This window comes from Bos grunniens, chromosome 6 (genome assembly GCF_055505025.1).
Source record: "Bos grunniens cultivar Pamir isolate PY7600 chromosome 6, Bosgru_T2T1.0, whole genome shotgun sequence".
NCBI lineage: Eukaryota > Metazoa > Chordata > Mammalia > Artiodactyla > Bovidae > Bos > Bos grunniens.
In genome coordinates this window covers 46,788,433-46,811,373 of record NC_141170.1, presented here as the reverse complement: position 1 = coordinate 46,811,373, position 22,941 = coordinate 46,788,433, and the positions used below count along the sequence as shown (strand labels likewise).

The 22,941-nt window shown below is 38.9% G+C and overlaps 1 protein-coding gene and 1 long non-coding RNA gene across 3 annotated transcripts in view; both read right to left on the bottom strand.

Moving 5' to 3' along the window:
* The window catches only part of NMU (neuromedin U), an 84,699-nt gene extending 80,704 nt beyond the window's left edge, over window positions 1–3,995 (bottom strand). For both annotated transcript variants that reach the window (XM_086405703.1, XM_086405704.1), the window contains exon 1: window positions 3,855–3,995. The gene's annotated coding sequence lies outside the window, so the exon portion shown is untranslated. The remainder of the gene's footprint in view (window positions 1–3,854) is intronic.
* Window positions 3,996–16,994: 12,999 nt separating this feature from the next.
* On the bottom strand, window positions 16,995–20,113 carry LOC147370655 (uncharacterized). Its single transcript, XR_015165411.1, has 2 exons — window positions 20,031–20,113; window positions 16,995–18,981 (listed from the first exon to the last, which is right to left on the bottom strand). It is a non-coding gene; the product is annotated as an uncharacterized LOC147370655 (long non-coding RNA).
* Window positions 20,114–22,941: the final 2,828 nt, after the last annotated feature.

Here is a 22,941-nt window from a genome sequence, read left to right as displayed (position 1 = left end):
AAGGCCTCTGCCTTGGGACATTCAGCAGTCTCAGCTTTCTCTGTCCAGGTGTCTCAACACCTAGAGCATGTACTCTTGTTCCCTTACAGCATCTATAAGAGTTTTGCACCTGGGAATAGTTTTGTTGTATTTTAACATAACATACCACATCAGACTTGTCCACAATACTGGAAAAAGTGAGAACATGAAGGAAGACTGAATATACAATTGAAGAAAGAGATGATTAATGGAGCAAGATTTTGGAAGAGGTGGGAGGGGTTTAACAAATGTCCATTCATCTAAAAAGTCATTTTAAGACTGAATGCTAGAGGTCGGCTACAAAAGCTCAGAGGTCTCTAAACTTGGAAACTACTCAGCTTGACAACTCCTCTACTGCTTATTTTTGTTTCTTCTTATCAAAGTATTAGAGTAAAATAATAATAATTCCAAAAACTTGCCATTTAGCTCAGAATACATCTATTCATAATACAAATTTAAACTATATAGACTTCATGGCGCTTAAGCTGTTTGAGTTCCTATTAACTAAGGCTTGAAGTGACTCATAGATTAAGAATCACATTTATAAATGTAGTTTTCTGAAAGCTCACTTATGTAACATCACAAGCAAGATATAAATAAACAATGTACTATTCAGTCATAGCCAATAGGTAATTACCTGGACACAATTAGTGTCAAGGCTCAATGCCATAAAGAAAAAAAATGTGGAGAAGTGGCTATCAAATTAATGGTGAAAGTACAGGAAGCTGAGCTCTGTGACCATCAGAATCTTAAGATTCATTGTCTCATTTTAATATTTTCCAAACCAATTAAATGACCCACCTCTGGGAAAATGTGACATTTACCAGACATTTGAAAATGGTTAATTTGGTATATGTGTCTTTGTACTTTTTTTTAAACTTTGTATTATGGAACGTTTTAAATATATGCAAAAAAGAAGATAATATAATGAAACTTCATGTATCCATCACCTATTCTCCCTGAAAATAATTTTGAAGCAAAGCTCAGATGCCATTTTATTTCCTGTGTGTGTGTGTATTACAATTTGAACTATTATTATCAGTGCTCATCTCCTGGGATTGAATTATTTATCAGTCACCAAAGATATAACAACCACAAGTTTCTCGATAAATATTTGTGGATACAATGAATAAAAGGCTAATATTTATTGAGTACTTACTGCATGCCAGGCCCTGTTCTAAATGTTTTGCATGCACTCTCTCATCTAATTTTTATAACAACTCTAAGCCATAAACATCTTCACATTTCAGATGAGAAAACAAGTGTAAAGAGATTGAGGGACTTCCCCAAAGATAAATACAAATTCAATGAAAAAGAAATCAAACAAAATCATATTGTGAATATAGAATAAAAGTAAAGCAAGAATGACACTTGATATTTTAATAAGGTTCAGAATCCAGGCCTTTGAGAATGAAAGTAAATATGGCAAAATATTAAAAACTGGTGAATCTGGGTAGAGGTATAGAGGTATTTGGGAATTCTTTATAGCATTATTGCAATTTTATGTTGTAAGTTATTTCAAAATACAAAGTTAAAAATGCAGACTTCCCTGGTGGTCCAATGGTCAAGACTCCATGCTTCCAATACAGGGGGCCTGGTTTTGATCTCTGGCCAGGGAACCAGATCCCACATGCTGCTAAGACTGGGTGCAGCCAAATAAAAAGGTTTTTTCTTTTTTAAGTTAAAAATTTGAAGTAGGCCCATTTTTTCTCAACTAGCAAAGTTCAAGGAAGAAGCTGACTGACAATTTTGCATAATGGGCCAGGATTTCTCTTATGTTGGGTCTCTGAAATGAGAACCCAAGTCAGGCTTAGGTTTAGGTCAGCTTTGTGGACGGTTGGGAGGAGGGTCATCTCAGGAAGCAGAAGCGAGGGGATGGGAAGAAAAAGACAACACAAGAACACATTATCAGTCGATCTCTCCCTGTGGCACCTGAGACTCAATCCTCCGGGGGACCGGTGGTGGCCAGTCTCCAAGGTGGCCCCCAGGGATCCTTGCCTCCTTAGAATCACACCTTTGTGCAGTGTCCTTCCACATTGCACCAGGGTTGGTCTGTGTGACCAACAGCATACAGCAGAAGAGATATTATGTCATTTTTGAGATTAGATCATAAAAAAGACTGGCTCTCATTTTGGGCACTGGCCCACTCTCTTTTAGACCACTCACTCTGGGGGAAGCCATATGGTAAGAAGCCCAGGGCAGGGGTCCACATGGTGAGGGGAATCCTCCTGCCAACAGCCATGTGAGTTAGAAGTGAGTCCTTCAGACCCAGTCATGCCTCAGAAGACTACAGTTTTGGTTGATACATGGTTCCTCTGGTGAGAAACTCCAAGTCAGAACCATCTAGCTAAACTGCTTCCTGATTCCTGACTCGTAGAAACAGAAACAAGAAATTTTTGTTATTCTAAGCCCCTGAGTTGGAAGTAATCTGTTACACAGGTAACTAATACAGGACCCTTTGAGGAACTGTGTTAACACACCTCAGAAACCTTCCATCAAAGACTGGGAAGCTGAGGCAATTATCCACAAAACACCAATTCCAGAGTGGGCACTGCAGGTGGGATGCTGTCAACATGCCAAAGCAAACACAGAAGAAATCATAGGTGGGCTGAAAGTATGTGAGGTTGGTGTACCGGTAAGTGAAGTGAAGTCGCTCAGTCATGTCCAACTCTTTGCAACCCCATGGACTGTAGCCTACCAGGCTCCATCTATGGGATTTTCCAGGCAAGAGTACTGGGGTGGGTTGCCATTGCCTTCTCCAGGGGATCTTCCTGACCCAGGGATCGAACCCAGGTCTCCCACATTATAGGCAGAAGCTTTACTATCTGAGCCACCACGGAAGGCAAGCACCTGCTAAAGGACTTCAGGAGGACACCACCTTGAACTTTTCTAGGACAAGAAACAGGTTTGATGCAACATGAAGCTCTCCTCAGGAGACTTCTCTTTATTCCCTGTGTTAGTCTTTCAAAATTTGCAGCTTATCTCACAGAAACATTAACCTAGCCAGAACTGGAATTTTTAAGACTTCATTTTTCTGATTAAAAAAGTAATCTCTGTGATTAAAATATATTTGAAGATACAAAAATACCCAAAGAAGAAAATTTTAAAACATCAGAACAAATGCACCATTCACAGACTACCATTGTTAAATTTTGAAGCTATTTAGTATGCTGTAAAAATTCATATACATTTTATTGAAATTATTTTAGTTATAGTTTATAGATGCTTTAACCACTAAAAAATATACTAAGAGCAATTTTTAACATGAAGCAATAACTAAATCATAAACACATCATTGGGCTTCCCTGGTGGCTCAGACAGTAAAGAATCTACCTGCAATGTGGGAGACCTGGGTTCGATCACTGGGTATGGAAGATCCCCTGGAGGAGGGCATGGCAACCCACTCCAGTATTCTTGCCTGGAGAATTCCCATGGACAGAGGAACCTGGCGGGCTACAGTCCATGCGGGTTGCAAAGCGTCGGACATGACTGAGCAACTAAGCACACACAAACACATCATTCATGAAAAATAATAAATGTTAATCAGGTTTCCAAATCTGATTTCAATTTCAATTTCAGTTATGTTTTCCGAAATGAGGAAGTTCTGAGCCAGTTAGCGTGTGGCATCACTTATTTAAGCAACACTAATAAATCCCATGCCCTGACCATGACGGAGGCACTGCTGAGTGCAGGCTTAAATAACCTTCTAGCTGTGTTTTTCAATCTCTGTTAGGATTTTCTTTTATTAAAAATAAGAATGAGCTGAGCCAGTGGGTTAGCATTGCCTCTTCAGCTGCTGAGCCATGAGTCTGGTATTGTACTCATTCCACACTCACTGTTTGATCAGATGCTCCCTAATAGCCTCTTCTGCGGGGGTAGGCACATGCCAGCCCCAAAGCAGTTTTCCTGAATTCAGTGCTGGCTTCTTCTAGAAACAGGTTTTTGGGAATAAAAATGCATTCTTCTCCTTCACTAATCTAGAAGAGAGAATGAATACAGAAAGGTTTAGTTGTTTAATATACAAAAGAAATACGGTTTAGGATCTAATATAGATTAAAAAAGAGTTCATGTGCCCCTCTCAACCCTTAAGGACCTAATCAATCAACACCAATGAGCTGCGTGTATGAGGAGCTGCTGACTTGTCTACCTAATCTGGGAAACAGGATGGCAACTGTAAAGGTCATTTGGACCCATCTAGTCCTGACATGTGTCTTATCAATACCTTAAGCAATTATGCATAAGGAATACAAAAGGGTTAGTTAAGAAAATATACACTCCTATGGGACAATCCATACACAGTTTGTATATAAGACAGGTAGTTGTATCACAATTTGTAGGTGGCATGGAGTGTGGGTCTGACATTAACAGTTATTCTTCCCTCAGTAGGACATAGTGTTCTGTGCCTCTGTTCTGGTCCTAGTCCAGATCTTTTTCTTCTACTATAGAGTCAGATTCTACTCCTCTGCCCTTGATTACACTTCTATGTTCTATGTATACTTCTACATTCTAGATGGGTCCCTATGTGCCAGAGATAGAGTTGTGAATTAGAGACTGACCACTTTCTCATATTGGGCTTCAAGCTCTCTGCAATTATTCAAAAATTTTGTCACTAAGTTCAGCACAGTTATTTCTTTCAGTTTTGCAGTTTTTGCTCTTTTTAAAATTGCTATTGCCGAATGCCAATGTATTAGAAATTAAGGCCACTTAAATACTTTCTGTAGCAGGGTGGGAGTGAAACTGGACTTCCCTGGTGGCTCAAATGGTAAAGTGTCTGCCTGCAATGCGGGAGACCCAGGTTCAATCCCTGAGTTGGGAAGATCCCCTGGAGAAGGAAATGGCAACCCACTCCAGTACTGTTGCCTGGAAAATCCCATGGACAGAGGAGCCTGGTAGGCTACAGTCCATGGGGTCACAAAGAGTTGGACATGACTGAGAGACTTCACTTTCACTTTCAAATACTTTCTGTAGCAGGGTGGGAATGAAACTGGAATCCCCTAAGATTTTAAAAGAGGACAAGAGATTTCCTAGGTTGGATAATGCCTGGAATGTAATCTTATTACTTAAGTGCCTTTTCTTCTAGAGTCATGCTTCTGTTCCATACAAATGCTTCCATGCAACTGCCTGTTCTGGACAACAGAGACTGGTCTCATAGTGAACAGCTCTTCAGGCTAACTCGGCCTGGATTCTACAGGCAAAGCACCGGTTATGAGTCGCAAAACTTCCTTGAATACTCGTATTTTATACTGTTTGAAACTTTCTGTGAATCTCAAAAAATTAGGAAAAAGTTCAAGAGTCTAACTACTCTTAGGAGAATCTGTAAGGTTTTCATTAATACAAGATAAATCCTAAATGTATATAACATGGAAAATAGCAGATCAAAGAAAGGTTCAGTTCAGTTCAGTCGCTCAGTCATGTCCGACTCCTTGTGACCCCATGGACTACAGCACGCCAGGCCTCCCTGTCCATCACCAACTCCTGGAGTCCACCCTAACCGATGTTCATTGAGTCGGTGATGCCATCCAACTACCTCATTGTCTGTCATCCGCTTCTCCTCCTGCCCTTAATCTTTCCCAGCATCAGCATCTTCTCAAATGAGTCAGCTCTTCGCATGAGGTGGCCCAAGTGTTGGAGTTTCAGCTTCAACATCAGTCCTTCCACTGAACACCCAGGACTGATCTCCTTTAGGATGGACTGGTTGGATCTCCTTGCAGTCCAAGGGACTCTCAAGAGTCTTCTCCAACACCACAGTTCAAAAGCATCAATTCTTTGGTGCTCAGCTTTCTTTATAGTCCAACTCTCACATCCATACATGACCACTGGAAAAACCATAGCCTTGACTAGATGGATCTTTGTTGACAAAGTAATGTCTCTGCTTTTTAATATGCTGTCTAGGTTGGTCATAACTTTCCTTCCAAGGAGTAAGTGTCTTTTAATTTCATGGGTGCAATCACCATCTACAGTGATTTTGGAGCTCCAAAAAATAAAGTCTGACACTGTTTCTACTGTTTCCCCATCTATTTGCCATGAAGTGATGGGACTGGATGCCATGATCTTAGTTTTCTGAATGTTGAGCTTTAAGCCAACTTTTTCACTCTCCTCTTTCACTTTCAAGAGGCTCTTTAGTTCTTCTTCACTTTCTGCCGTAAGGGTGGTGTCATCTGCATATCTGACATTATTGATGTTTCTCAAGGCAATCTTGATTCCAGCTTGTGCTTCATCCAGCCCAGCGTTTCTCATGTGTACTCTGCATGTAAGTTAAATAAGTAGGGTGACAATATACAGCCTTGATGTACTCCTTTTCCTATTTGGAACCAGTCTGTTGTTCCATGTCCAGTTCTAACTGTTGCTTCCTGACCTGCATACAGGTTTCTCAACAGGAAGGTCAGGTCATCTGGTATTCCCATCTATTTCAGAATTTTCCACAGTTGATTGTGATCCACACAGTCAAAGGCTTTGGCATAGTCAATAAAGCAGAAATAGATGTTTTTCTGGAATTCTCTTGCTTCTTCCATGATCCAGTGGATGTTGGCAATTTGATCTCTGGTTCCCCTGCCTTTTCTAAAACCAGCATGAAAAAACTAAAATAAAATAAAATAAAACCAGCATGAACATATGGAAGTTCAAGGTTCATGTATTGCTGAAGCCTGGCTTAGAGAATTTTAAGCATCACTTTACTAGCGTGACAAACCAGACAAAGATAACACACAAAAAAACTACAGGCCAATATCATTGATGAACATAGATGCAAAAATCCTCAACAAAATTTTAGCAAACAGAATTCAGCAACACATCAAAAAGCTCATACACCTTGATCAAGTTGGGTTTATTCCAGGAATGCAAGTATTCTTCAATACACGCTAACCAATCAATGTGATATACTATATTAACAAACTGAAAGATAAAAACCATATGATAATCTCAATAGGTGCATAAAAAGCCTTTGACAAAATTCAGCACCCATTTATGATTAAAACTCTTCAAAAAAATGGGCATAGAAGGAACCTACCTCAACATAGTAAAGGCCATATATGACAAGCCTACAGCAAACATGATTCTCAAGGGTGAAAACCAAAGCATTCCCCATAAGATCAGGAACAAGACAAGGGTGTCCACTTTCACCACTATTATTCAACATAGTTCTGGAAGTCCTAGCTATAGGAATCAGAGAAGAAAAAGAAATAAAAGGAATCCAGATCGGAAAAGAAGTAAAGCTCTCACTGTTTGCAGATGACATGATACAGTGTATAGAAAACCCTAAAGATAGTATCAGAAAATTACTAGAGCTAATCAGTGAATTTATCAAGGTTTCAGGATACAAAATCAATACACAGAAATCACTTGCATTTCAATATACTATCAATGAAATATCAGAAAGAAAAATTAAGGAATCAATCCCATTCACTATTGCAACAAAAATAATTAAATATCTAGGAATAAATTTACCTCAAGAGTCAAAAGAACAGTAAACAGAAAATTATAAGACACTAATGAAAGAAATCAAAGATGACATAAACAGATGGAGAGATATTCCATGTTCTGGGTAGGAAGAATCAATATTGTGAAAATGACTATACTACCAAATGAAATTTACTAGATTCAATGCAACCCCTATCAAATTACCAATGGCATTTTTCACAGGACTACAACAAAAAATTTCACAATTCATATGGAAACACAAAAGACCCAGAATAGCCACAGCAGTCTTGAGAAAGAAGAATGGAGCTGGAGGAATCAACTTTCCTGACTTCAGATTATACTACAAAGTTACAGTCAAGACGGTATGGTACTAACACAAAAACAGAAACATAGACCAACAGAACAAGATAGAAAGCCCAGAAATAAACCCATGCACCTATGGGTACCTTATTTTTGACAAAAGAGGAAAGAATATGCAATGGGGCAAAGACACCCTCTTCAATAAATGGTGCTGGGAAAACTGGACAACAACATGTAAAAGAATTAAATTAGAATACTTCCTAACACCATACACAAAGATAAACTCAAAATGGGTGAAAGACCTAAATGTAAGACCAGAAACTATAAAATTCTTAGAGGAAAACATAGGCAGAACACTCTATGACATAAATCAAAGCAAGATCCTCTATGACCCACCTCCCAGAGTAATGGAAATAAAAACAAAAGTAAACAAGTAGGGCAATGGCACCCCACTCCAGTGCTCTTGCCTGGAAAATCCCATGGATGGAGGAGCCCGGTAGGCTGCCATCCATGGGGTCACACAGAGTTGGACACTGAAGTGACTTAGCAGTAGCAGTAGCAAATAAGTAGGACCTAATTAAACTTAAAAGCTTTTGCATGGCAAAGGAAACTATATGCAAGGTGGAAAGACAACCCTCGGAATGGGAGAAAATAATAGCAAATGAAACAACTGACAAAGGATTAATTTCCAAAATATACAAGTAGCTTATACAACTCCACGCCAGAAAAACAAACAACCCAATCAAAAAGTGGGGAAAAGACCTAAACAGACATTTCTCCAAAGAAGATATACAGATGGCTAACAAACACATGAAAAGATGCTCAACATTGCTCATTATTAGAGAAATGCAAATCAAAACCACAATGAGATATCACCTCACACCGATCAGAATGGGTATCATCAAAAAGTCCACAAACAATAAATGCTGGAGAGGGTGTGGAGAAAAGGGAACGCTCTTGCACTGTTGGTGGGGATGTAAATTGATACAGCCACTATGGAAGACGGTATGGAGATTCCTTAAAAAACTAGGAATAAAACCACCATATGACCCAGCAATCCCACTCCTAGGCATATACCCTGAGGAAACCAAAATTGAAAAAGACACATGTATCCGTTGTTCATTGCAGCACAATTTAAATAACTAGAATATAGAAGCAACTCAGATGTCCATCGACAGATGAATGGATAAAGAAGTTGTGGTACATATACACAATAGAATATTACACAGCCATAAAAAGGAATACATTTGAGTCAGTTCTGATGAAGTGGATGAACCTAGAATCTATTATACAGAGTGAGGTGAGTCAGAAAGAGAAAGATAAATATTGTATTCTAATGCATATATATGGAATCTAGAAAAATAGTACTAAAATTTATTTATAGGGCAGCAGTGGAGAAACAGACATAGAGAATAGACTTATGGACATGGGGAGAGGGGAGTGAGGGTGCCATGTATGGAAAGAGTAACATGGAAACTTACATTACTATATGTAAAATAGATAGCCAACGGGAATTTGCTGTAGGGCTCAGGAAACTCAAACAGGGGCCCTGTATCAATCTAGAGGGGTGGGATGGGGAGGGAGATAGGAGGGAGGTTCAAAATGAAAGGATATATGTATACCTATGGCTGATTGATGCTGAGGTTTGACAGAAAACAACAAAATTCTGCAAAGCAATTATCCTTCAATTAAAAAATAAACTTAAAGAGAAGGGAATCAAATGAGTTTATTATTTTAAATCAAATAGTAGTTTAAAATAAGCAGAAATACAACAAATTCTTTATGCTTTTACAATCACTCAAAAATAAAATCAAGAACAGAAATTAGGAGGACAATATTCAAGAAAGTTGCTATACAGATTACGTATATTATAAGGCAAACCAACCTGTTATATAGGTCAAGCTTATTTTCTTTGATGAGCTATCACGATGCGGGATTTGCCTAGTAAGTCTGTGTAGGTCTGCCCAGCTGCTATGCTTTTAGCAGGATAGTCAGGGTAGAATTACTTCCAACTCATTAACATGATGGTATTCAAACCTGACTGTGAATAAGAATCACTGGAGAATTTGTGAAACCTGCAGATCCCTGAGCACTACCTGCTTTCACCAGATTCTGATTGAGCAGGTCTGGGGTGAGGCCAAGGAATGTGTATTTTAGCCACACATTGGAAGGCGTGGGGGTGGGAGAGATTCTGATGCTTAAGGTTCACAGAACATACTTTGAGATAAACTACACTGCAAATGATTAAGTAAAAACAACCTCATGAAGCTTGAATGTCCAGATACAGCTAATAAACAGTTGATTCTAATTGGGAGATTCTTTTTAACAACAGTTGCTCAGTCGTGTTGTTTAGTCACTCAGTCGTCTTTTTTTAAACAACAAAAGGAAACTTTGTACATTGTAATGTTTGTTCTTTGAACATGATCTCCCCCAGGCTGACCATGAGCCACAGGTCAGACTGGAGGTCCAAGAAGGCTGTGACTATGACATGAACTTGAAGAGATGCCCAGCAGCAGACGTATTCCCCATCAACTCTTCAAGTGGAAATTTTTTCTCTGTTCACCCCAAATGCACAACAGATCATTTTAGAAAATTTAAATTAGCTTGGGGATGCCTACTGGTGCCCTCTGAAGGGTAACCAAAGGAGACTGAGGAAAGAAGACAGACCTGTTAATGAATTTGAGGTAGAAGTGGATGCTTAGGGGGTCTCAGTTCAGTTCAGTTCAGCTCAGTCGCTCAGTCGTGTCCGACTCTTTGCGACCCCATGAATTGCAGCACACCAGGCCTCCCTGTCCATCACCAACTCCCAGAGTTCACTCAGACTCATGTCCATCGAGTCAGTGATGCCATCCAGCTATCTCATCCCCTGTCGTCCCCTTTTCCTCCTGCCCCCAATCCCTCCCAGCATCAGAGTCTTTTCCAATGAGTCAGCTCTTCACACGAGGTGGCCAAAGTATTGGAGTTTCAGCTTTAGCATCATTCCTTCCAAAGAACACCCAGGGCTGATGTCCTTTAGAATAGACTGGTTGGATGTCCTTGCCGTCCAAGGTTAGGGGGTCTAACCTTCCAAATTTACAGATGAAGAAACTGGTAGGAATAATAAATAAAAATATAAGCAACTTCTGAAAACCACTTTAGTGGGGTTTCCCTGGACTCTACTTCAAATGATAGTCTTACTCCTTTTAATTCCTACTATAATGATGGATTGCTATCCTTCCATACTACAATTATATATAAGGAACAAACCAATTAGATGCATTTTTCTATTGCTTGAATGGCAAAATAAATTCTGACAAGGAGACAGCAAGCCATTTGGGATCTGGCAGTCTGCCTTATAATTTTGTCATTAAAATTTTTTAATCTGACCTCTCTTTTTACATGTCTCCACTGGTCATGAATTGATAGGGAAGTGAGAGAGAAAAGTATATGTATGTGTATGGATGTGTGTGTGAGGGCATGCATTTGTTTATGCTTTGGTTTGTTTCACAAAAGGGTATGAGGTGGCTTACAAGAAACACCTGACCTTGAGACTAGGAATGAATTTCTCACTTTACTGCTACTAATGCCATTTTCATTGTGACCTTATTTATTCAGTTGCAGTAAAGGGCATAGATTTTACTTTCTTGTCCTCTCTGATACTGACTATATAAAATGACTGCTTCTCTTCTTCCCATGTCACACTCTTATTAATTTATCACTAATATTGCTAGTTATTTATCAAATCACCACTAACTGTTTCAGTTTTTTTTTTGTTTTGTTTTGCTCTGATAGATACACTATAAAAATCTAGAACCAACTAAAACAAGTTTTATATTTTATTGGCAAAATGATCAATGAGTTTTCTTTAAATGCAACAGTACTTGTCAGTGTTTTGTTGATTTACCAGGATTATTTCCATAAGATGTAAAATTTTAGTAAATTTGCATGTCTGTAAGAGCTCTGAAAAGTTTGATAAAGACATGAGAGAGAGAAGCTTGGGAAGAGGTCATGTAGGGATGGGAAAGCCTCCCTAAAAGAGTGCTTCATAAACCTGAGCAATGAGAGGAAAGTGCCTGGGAAGTTCATCTGGGCAAACAGTGTGGTGGTTAGTCGGGAGGTAGGAACAAGTTGCCACTGAGCACAGTGAATGAGCCAAGAGACTGGGGGATGATAAGAGCAAAGGTCAGCATGGGAGACAGCTGTCAGATCGCGCTGAGCTTTAGGGATTATTCTGATACTGCATATGCAATAAGAACCAGAGCTTGGGTCTTCCAATTTATAGCTCAAGGTCCCTTTGTTCTCCCTCTAACACTGCTTCAGTGAAGAGGGAACGTGGGAGGTAATAGCCACTCACCCAAACAGAACACAGGTCAGCCCAGCTCTTGAAGGCTTGGGAGAGGTGACCATGCCCCATCTCTCATTCTGATTTCCTGAATGTGGTTCCCTCCTGGGACTTTCTTGCTATGACTTCTATCACTTTCCTCTTGTCCAAGTCCCTGAAGTATGGTATTTCTCAAAACACTCCTGTCCTTGTCTGAGATGAACAAACACTTTTAAAGGAAAAATTTACTAAATGTGGAAGTGGAAAATGATTTTCAAAGGAAAAGTTTCTAAACACAAGATTCATTAATTCACATACTATCCAGCTTCAGTGGACTGACTGGTGTGCATGCATGCTCAGTCACTCAGTTATCTCTGACTCCTTGCCACTCTATGGACTGTAGCCCATCAGACTCCTCTGTCCATGGGATTTTCCAGGCAAGAATACTGGAGCAGGTTGCTATTTCCTACTCCAGGAGATCTTTCCACCCAGGGATCAAACCCACGTCTCCTCTGTCTCCTACATTGGCAGGTAGATTCTTTACCACTGAGCCACTGGGAAGCCCGTTATCCTCAAATATCTTGCTCTGTATTTTTCTGACCCTAGTCCCACCTGTCATCCAGCATCAAGTCTTGAGGGGTCCTTCCTATTTCCAGATCCTGGGAGATGGTCTACCTACTCAGTGTGTGTCATTCTGAGACAAGTTCTCAAAAGAATTTAAATTACACTCAGTTTAACAAGGAAGACTTTCTGGTATATAAGAGAAGATATGCACCTGCCCTTCAGAGTTTACTGTGGCAATAATAAACTAGATTGACTCCATAGGCCTCTCAGGAAGATTGTTCTCACTGCCTTATACTCAACTTTCATATTTAAATAACTAAAAGACAATTCAAGGTCTTCTGAGTCAGGTACAGAGTATGAGATTTAAGATTAAAATTATAAAAGTTCAGAGGTGAAAAAAAGCATACTGTAGAGTGGATCAACACAAATATCTTATAAAAAAAGTAGATTTTGAGTTGGAAACTTGTACTTCACTAGTAAATATTAATGACTAAGAGAATTGCAAAGAAATCTTAAAACTGCATTCAAGAATCTTATTGTAAGTGAGAGTTGTATCATTATTTTGAAAGTATTCCATATACATTGCAGCATAAAGCAAATAAGTGTCTTACTGTTATTAAGAACCAAGATTTTAACTGTGACATAAAATAATACAAGTATAAAATCAAACACATTAAATAATCTTAGATTTGAACTAGAATTATCAGTATAAACTATGCTATTTTTCCCTCGTAAAGAAAAGCACACATTTCCTAGTTCTATAAACTGTACAAGGTATAGAAGCAAAGATAACTTGCTGTCAAAAACATCCACAGTCCCCAGATCACAATTTCTAAATATTATTTCCCACTAAAAGAACTAGATCTTCTTGAAGAAATGTCTAATTCCAGGTATAGATCAGGAAATACACAAGATGAGACTGGGCTATCTTGTTAAGTCAGAAAGAAAGGAAACACTCAAAGATCACTGGGTCCCTTGCATTGGAAAAGTGATGTCTTAACCAATGGACCACCAGGGAAGTCCTAAGATAGAGACTTTATTTATGATTAATATGTTAAAATATCTAGTAGAAACAGCAGATAGCTTGAATAACAGATGGAAAATTTTAGCAAAGAGATGTAACATATAAAAAACAGTCAAATAAAAATTCTAGAAATAAAAAAATAGTGTGGTATTGGAGTTGAAGAATTCTTTCCAAGAGCTTACTGGACAGCTGGTCATAGTGGAGGAAACAATCAATGAACTTGAAGATAAATCAACAAAAATCATCCAAAGTGAAACACCAAGTAAAACTAGAGTGAGGAAAAAAATAAGCAAACAGTAACATTAAAACCAGAATATCTAAGAGTCTTGGTGACAATATCAAATGATCTAATACACATGTAGTTGAGGGATTCCCAGGTGGCTCAATGGTAAAGAATTTACCTGCCAATGCAGGAGATGCAAGAGATGTGGACTGATCCCTGGGTCGGGAAGATCCCCTGGAGATGGAAATAACAAACCCACTCCAGTGTTCTTGCCTAGAAAATTCCATGGACAGAGGAGCCTGGTGGGGGACAGTCAATTAGGTCACAAAGAGTTGGACATAATTGAGAACACACACACACAGATGTAGTTTAAGTACCACAAGAAGGAAGAAAGAAACAGATGAACAAAGACACCTAAAGAGATAAGCTGAGAACTTTTCCAAAATTAGTAACAGATAACAAACACAAATCCAAAAGGCTCAAAGAACCCCAAGCGGGAAAAATAGAAAAAAAAATTTAATACCTGACCACATTACAGTCAAGTCGCTGAAAACCAAAGATAAAGAAAAAACCTTGCAGAGAACAAAGATAATGAATGATAGCAGACTATCAGAAACTATGCAAGTCAAAATACAACAGAACTACCTCTTCAAAATACTTTAGAAACAAAGTCAACGCAGATTCCAAGAATGCTATAACTAGTGAAAACATATTTCAAAATGAAGGTGAGAAGGAGGACTTCTAGAATGGAGTAAGGAGCTCAACTAACTCTCCCGCAAAATAATTTAACTGGTAAAAAAAATAATTTTTATTTATCTAAACTCTGGAAATTGCCCATAGAGAAATATTCATTCAAGAAAATCTACTAAATATCAATGAAAATAGTAGTAGTTGAACCACAACCCACTCGAATCTCTCTCCAACTCCTCATTATAGAAGCTCTATTCATGCATTTAACAAAATGGGAGCTCCATCTCCCCTCAGCTACAGGCTGGGGCTGCAGCTTCATCCCAGGAGGGAGAGGCTGCTCACATTTGTCATCTATTCTAGGAAGCTAGGTCTTTCATCCTCTACTCAACTTCCCACTCAAAGGGCAGCAGCTCTATCCCAGATGCAGAAGGCCAAATATCCTGGGGCTCCAGGGACTTTCACCCAGCTCACTCATGGGGTAAAAGTTTCCCACTTGGAGCGGCAAGCTGAGGAGACCAGGGACTGCCAAGTCCTCCCCACATCCACGGCAGTGCAAACTCATAGAGCAGGGGTGTCGCTCCAGGAAAAGTGGGTCCTTGTATCCTAAGGTGGTAGAGTGGTAAGGAGGTTCTTCCCAAGAGGACAGGCAGGCTAGGTGATGAAGGCTTTGCAGCACTGACTTTATTTGGAATTGAGAACGAAGAACTCCATGCCTAAGGGCATTGTTGAAAAACAATACCAATCTGGATGGAGAGCCATTAAGAGGTGGCTAGTAGCTCCTTGAATTAGCCAAACAGCAGAGGAGCTAGAAGTTTAAATAGAGAGAAATAGGAAAAGAGATAGCCAAGAAGAGGTGTCCCAGGATCAGAGTCAGCTCCAGGGGTCACAAAGGTTGGGCAGCCCCCACTCAGAAGCAATCATTGGGCAAAGTGGGAAGCATTCTCCAAGCTGCACAAGGATCCATCAACTCAGGGCAGAAGCCTCACAGGCAACAAGTGGCATAAATACAACTTCCAAGCAAATGCTGACTGGACAATAAGCTGCTCTGACTGAGGGCAACTCCTAGGAAGCCAAGATTAAAAATAAAACTGTGTGCCTGCCCTTCCTTTTTCTCAGGTCATTTGCTTTAGAAAACATAATGTAAGTACTTTCTCTTCTCTCTGAAATGCATATAAGTCCTTTCAAAGACTAGATCAGTATTTTTCAGCTGTAAGACCCAGAACTGTCTTTTTCAAGGACCTGGCAGTCATCTCTGTAAAATGTAACCATCCATGGAGACAGTACTTCTATCTTCCAGTATTTATGGGAAGGTAAGAGCCTGACTTCAGAGGGAACTTGTTCCAAGCTGTGAAACTACCCCCTGTCATAAAGACAGGAGAAATTAGTTTGTTTTTTTTCTGGATAAACCCAATTAGTCAACACAGGAGGGTAAAGTTAACATAAACTAGGCTTCCATGCTGGCTCAGAGGGTAAAGAATCTGCCCGAAATGCAGAAACCTGGGTTCAATCCCTGGCTCAGAAGTTCCCCTGGAGAAGGGAACGGCAACCTACTCCAGTATTCTTGCCTGAAGAATTCCATGGACCGAGGAGCCTGGCAGACTACAGTCCATGGGGTCATTAAGAGTTGGACACGACTGAGTGACTAACAGTTGAACCCTTGTGTGATAAAAGGTGCCATCAAGACCTCGTACTTGACAAGTCATTTTTTATCTTGAAAACATGCATGCGGTGGGTTGTATCTGCTTGCTACAGAAGAGTGAGGATTTCTTTCTGTCTTTACAATCTTTTTGTTATTCTCAGGAATGCACATCACATTCTGGTTTAATTCTTAATCATTTAAAAACCGTTTTCTTTCTCTGTGACCTCTGTGGAAAAGTTCTCCAGGTTGAGAGATTTTGTTGTTAATTACATTTTCTCAGCATCCCTCAGGGGCAATCGGAGAAGGAACCTCCGAACTCCTGCTCCTGGATGAAAAGATCCAACAACAATCACAACAAAAGCAAAACTCTGAATTATGTAGCAACCTCTGAGCTGCACACACATTCAGTGGCTAGTCTGAGTCCTGTGAATTTCTCTAGGAAATTTTGAACATAATCTAAGCAGAGTACCCATTAGGGATGGTCCTATAACCTCAAACCTAACAGGGCATCACGAAGGGCCACAAGCTGTATAGTAAATTACAAAACAGTTTTTTAAAAATACCTGCTCTACTTATGAATGAGAAAACATTTTACTCTCCCAAAAGCTGTTTCTATTCATTAAGATTCATTTTACACTCTATCTGACCACTCCAGGACATGTTACTGCCCTTCTTTAAATGGCTACCTACCAAACATTTAGAGAAGACAATTGAGCACCTATTTGCATATGGTTTTATCCTCAAATTATGGCACCAAAGCTATAAACTCCTCAAGGGCAGAGACAATGTCATCATCTTTTTTAAAAAAAATTCCTACCTATTATAGCTTGAAACTTAAATCAATATTTATTGCATTGAATGCTACTCTTTACAACTTTTTTTTCAAATTCTGAATTACATTTATATCTTAAATAAATTAAACAAAAAGTTATATTTTCTTAATTAGACAATCTACCATAGCTGGCCACAACAGTATACAACTGATGTCTCTGTTTAATTTAATTATGAGATAAGGGGTTATAACTAATATACTTAACAATTTTCTTTGTGCCAGGCAATGATCTTGGTATTTTGCATAAATAATTTTATTTAATTAAATGGAATAAAATGTGATTCACACATAAACAGTATGCATTTAGGATGGACAAACAAGAGATATTATTTTTTATCAACTTAAAAATGTTGGTTAAACTAATTTAGCTACTCAGGACAGCATTCCTCAGAAACCTAAATGTCTGCTTTGACCCACTTCATCATCATAAAAATGTCAGACTTAAAATATTCAATATACTTCATAACATTTTTAAGCATCTTTTCCAATAGCAATAAGCATGCTTTTAAAGATATGCTTATAAAAATTATAATTTTTCTAAAAATATTTTCATTTTATGCATTTGAATTATGCCATAGAATATATAATATTTCCTCAAAAACAGTTATTTTCTTTCCATGGTATCTTCTTTTAATATCTAAGAGTTTGCTTTGTTCATATTAGACTCATGTGACTGTCAAAATATGTAATTGTGAATGCCAGAAATATTTTTCAGATCAGAGCAAACAGTTAGTGGGAAATTTTTACTGTTTTTCTACTAAAATACTTACTGGAAAATATTTTCTAAAAATACTCATTGTGAAATGTGGTAGAATTATTTAATGTTGGAACCACACTCTAACTCAAATACTCAAAATACTGTTGACATCAGTGAGTACATGAGTCATTCAGTTGAATAAAAAGGTATAGCCCTTATCATTATTGAAATATTAAAAAGATATCAGGAAGATACTAATTTAAACAAAGTAACATAGCACATTTATGAAAGAAAATAAAAGTGCTAGTCACTCTCATGTCTGACTGGGACTCCACAGATTGTAGCCTGCCAGGCTCCTCTGTCCATGGGATTCTCCAGGCAAGAATACTAACTATAGGGGGTTGCCTTCTCCAGGGGATCTTCCCAAAACAGGGATCAAACCCAGGTCTCCTGTGTTGCAGATGGATTCTTTACTGTCTGAGCCACCAGGGAAGTATATTTATATGTCTCAAGATATCTGGTATAGAATTCAGTTCAGTTCAGTTGCTCAATCATGTCTGACTCTTCGCGACCCCATGAACCACAGCATGCCAGGCCTCCCTGTCCATTACCAACTTCCAGAGTTTACTCAAACTCATGTCCATTGAGTCAGTGATGCCATCCAACCATCTCATCCTCTGTCGTCCCCTTCAGTCCTTCCAGTGAACACTCAGGACTGATCTCCTCTAGGATGGTCTGGTTGGATCTCCTTGCAGTCCAAGGGACTCTCAAGAGTCTTCTCCAACACCATAGATCAAAAGCATCAATTCTTCAGCACTCAGCTTTCTTTACAGTCCAACTCTCACATCCATACATGACTACTGGTAAAACCACAGCCTTGATGAGATGGACATTTGTTGGCAAAAAAAATGTCTCTGCTTTTTAATATGCTATCTAGGTTGGCTATAACTTTCCTTCCAAAGAGTAAACGTCTTTTAATTTCATGACTGTAATCACCATCTGCAGTGATTTTGGAGCCCCCAAAAATAAAGTCAGCCACTGTTTCCCCATCTATTTGCCATGAAGTGATGGGACAGGATGCCATGATCTTAGTTTTAGGAATGCTGAGCTTTAAACCAATTTTTTCACTCTCCTCTTTCATCAAGAGGCCCTTTAGTTCTTCTTTGCTTTCTGCCATAAGGGTGGTGTCATCTGCATTTCTGAGGTTATTGATATTTCTCCTGGCAATCTTGATTCCAGCTTGTGCTTCATCCAGCCCAGCGTTTCTCATGATGTACTCTGCGTACAGAGTAACACTCAGTAAATAGAACTTTTTTTTATTACATGATCACAAGACTGTCAACATTTCCAATAATATGATTTAATGACCCCTGGGGATAAGTTACTTTCATATTAGTCTTTATAATGGTCCTCACTATCACATATTTTAAATATATTTTTCTTGCATACACTCATTCCTAAAACAGGCTTGACTACCTGATATGGAGCAGGTGCTGAGTGATTAACTGTTTTCTACAACACATAGTGGATGTGTGTGTTTACCAGCATCTAATGTACTGTAATCTAAAATTTCAATATTATCTAATATTTATAGCAGGGGGTAATTAGCATATAACAGGCTTCTTTCATATTTCTAATTTTAAGTAATAAGCAGAGGTAAATTTACCATGAAGTAATGAATCTTAAGCTTTAGAGTCACTCCCCTTCCAGGATCCAGGAGAGGTTCAAACAACATATTCACACGAACTGAATATTTTTGTAAATTTTGAAAAAGTAAGTTATTTGAATTATAACTGTTTAAGGTAGCTTTCTCTTTGTACCCCTAATATTTTTTACCATGTTCAGTCATATTGGAGTGACCAGAGGTATTTTGAAGATCCAGTGAAGTGGAAGTTGAATTGGAGACACAGTTAACTTGGATTTAGAGGTATGAACTGAGGCAGTTAACAGTCACTCCTCTGTATAATTAGGTACTGCTACCCTCCCAGCAAATGATTTCTTTCAGGAATAATTCAAGTGCCTGCTCTGTGACTCATCTGGCATCATGATATGAAGATGAAGGGCACTAACAATACTGCATTCTGAAAGTGGAAAGAAACAGAGCCAGAAGCTAGTACTGTGGCAAACTCTTCCAGTTATCAGCTTGTAAAACTGTAAGTTAAAGATTTGACCTTGTCTCCTAGTCGAAGTGGAATTTCTATTTTTTCATAAATATGCTCTATCTGCAATATATCTGCTATCTTGCTATTGTTGTTCAGTCGCCAAGTTGTGTCTGACCCTCTGTGACCCTGTGAAGTGCAGCATGCCGGGGCCTCCCTGTCACTCACCATCAACCGGAGTTCTCTCAAGTTCATGTCCATTGAATTGGTGATGTCATCCAACCATCTCATCTTCCAACCATCTCATCTTCCAACCATCTGAAATCTTACAAAACAAACATCTTTATAATTCCTATGAATGTATGGTACAAATTTACAACAAGCCATGGTGTTATTTTTTGGGGCTCCAAAATCACTGCAGATGGTGATTGCAGCCATGAAATTAAAAGATGCTTGCTCCTTGAAAGAAAAACTATGACAAACCTAGACACCATGTTAAAAACCATAGACAGTACTTTGCCAACAAAGGTCTGTCTAGTCAAACCTATGGTTTTCCAGTAGTCATGTGTAGACGTTAGAGTTGGACCAAAAAAGAAAGCTGAGCACCAAAGAATTGATGCTTTTGAACTGTAGTGTTGGAAAAGACTCTTGAGAGTTCCTTGAACCACAAGATCAAACCAGTCTCAATCCTAAAGGAAATCAGTCCTGAATATTCACTGGAGGGACTGACACTGAAGCTTCAATACTTTGGCCCCCTGATGCGAAGTTAACTCATTAGAAAAGACCCTGATGCTGGGAAACACTGAAGGCGGGAGAAGGGGACGACAGAGGATGAGATGGTGGGATGGCATCACTGACTCAAAGGACGTGAGTTTGAGTAATTCCATGAGTTGGTGAAGAACAGGGAAGCCTGGCATGCTGCAGTCCTTGGGGTTGCAAAGAGTCGGACATGAATGAGCAACTAAACAACAACAACCACACAGCACATGAGGGCTGCCATGAGCAGACTCATGTCTACGCATCTCAGTACATCAGATGACATGCCGACATATCTGACACGTCTCAAAATGCGGCAACCCCAAGAGAAATGGCATGTGAAATACTTTTTCTTAGAAAAGTGAAGTCGCTCATCGTGTCCAACTCTTTGTGACCCTATGGACTGTAGCCTACCAGGCTCCTCCTTCCATGGAATTTTCCAGGCAAGAGTACTGGAGTGGGTTGCCATTTCCTTCTCCAGGACATCTTTCTGACCCAGGGATCAAACCCGAGTCTCCTGAAAAAAGTCTCATTTTTTCTTAGAAAGTGATTCCTAACTCGTAACAAGCTTCAAGTCCCACAAAAAACAGGTTTGTCCCTCATAAGCAATTCTTCCTAGATTACCCTCACACAGTGAATCATACTGTCTTAGAGATGATATTCACTTTAAATCCCATGTAGTCTGGTGGGGGGTTTTCATATATTTTCTAAGTTTCAAGATCTTTTTTTCCAAATAAAAGCTAATGCTATAAATGCACTAGAAAGCCTTAGTGATCAATACTATGAGGAAAGCAGAAAATAAAACCTAAATAAGAAAGAAATATGAAACAAATGAGAAACAATAAGCGAAATATAAAAATCAATTTGAACTACTAATCTTAGAAAAAATCCCTTCTCTGTTTCTGTTCAGGATAGACTCTAGGGTAGACAGCGATTTTAGGACATAAAAGAATAATCCTGAGGAAAAAAACAGATAAACTGGATCTCACCAAGTTTAAAAACATCTGTTCACCAAAAGACATCATTATTAAAGTAAAAAAGCACAGACTAACAGAAAAGATTAAAAAAAACCCAAACAACAATAAATTTTCTTTAAAAATGAGCAAAAGAGTTAGGCAGGCACTTCACAAAAGAAGATATCCAAATAATCAATAAGCATGCTGAAAAGGTGCTCCATATCTTTAGTCTTAAGAAAAATCAAATTAAAACTTCACATTCCTCATCAGAGTAGTTAAAATTAAAAGATTAACAATACCAAAGGCTGGTAATGATATGGAACAATAGGAATTCTTATACGTTGCTGGTGGGAGTATAAAACTATACAACCACATTGGAAAACCACAAATTAGGTGGCTTAAACAACAGTTCTGGAGGCTAGAAGTCCAAAATCAAGGTTGTTTCTTCTGAGAGCTGTGAGAGAGAATGTGTTCCAAGGCCCTCCTGGCCTTTGGAGGATTGTGAACAACCTTTAGCGTTCCTTGGCTTATAGAATTCCACCTGATTCTTGCCTTTATTTACACATGTCATTCTCCCTATGTGAATATCTGTCCCCAAATCTCTTTTCATTAGGAAAACAGACATATTAGAGTAGGTCCCACTCTAATGATCTAATTTTAACTTGATTACCTTGGTAAAGAATAAGATGATTCTAAGATTCTGGGAGGTGGAACTTCAATGTATCAACTTTGGGGAACACAGTTCAACCCATAAAATCCCACAGGATTACCATTAATGAAGCTTTCTGGCTTTCCCAAACATCTGGCTTGTCTTTCATACCAAGAAGTCAGTTTATAAAACATTTTTATTACTAATACCTTTAATTAAAGGTAAATATCTTAATTTAACAAGCAAACAACTGCGATTTGACATCAATTTTAAAAGATGCTTATTAAGCTAATGTAATTACTTATAGGCATTGTGAGTGAGTGAAAGTTACTCAGTTGTGTCCGACTCTTTTGCTACCCCATGAGCTATAACAGTCCATGGAATTCTCCAGGCCAGAATACTGGAGTGGGTAGCCTTTCCCTTCTCCAGGGGATATTCCGAACCCTGGGATTGAACCCAGGTCTCCCACATTGCAGGCAGCTTCTTTACCAGCTGAGCCACAATGGAAGCCCACTTACAGGCATTAGTGAGATATAAATCTTCATATACACGATGTTACTGTGGTCAGCTGACTGGAGGTCAGGAAACACAAGAGTTGACTCCCAACTCTGACATTCACTCACTGTGGGACCATTTACCATCTACCACTGCCTCTTCTCATGGACTAACTGAGATGATGGCTAAAATTTGGAGGATTCTATGATTCCTATGCTCTGGTTATGTTCTTTGCTATCTCAACACACAAATATGAGCAACAGAGAGACAGATGACATAAACA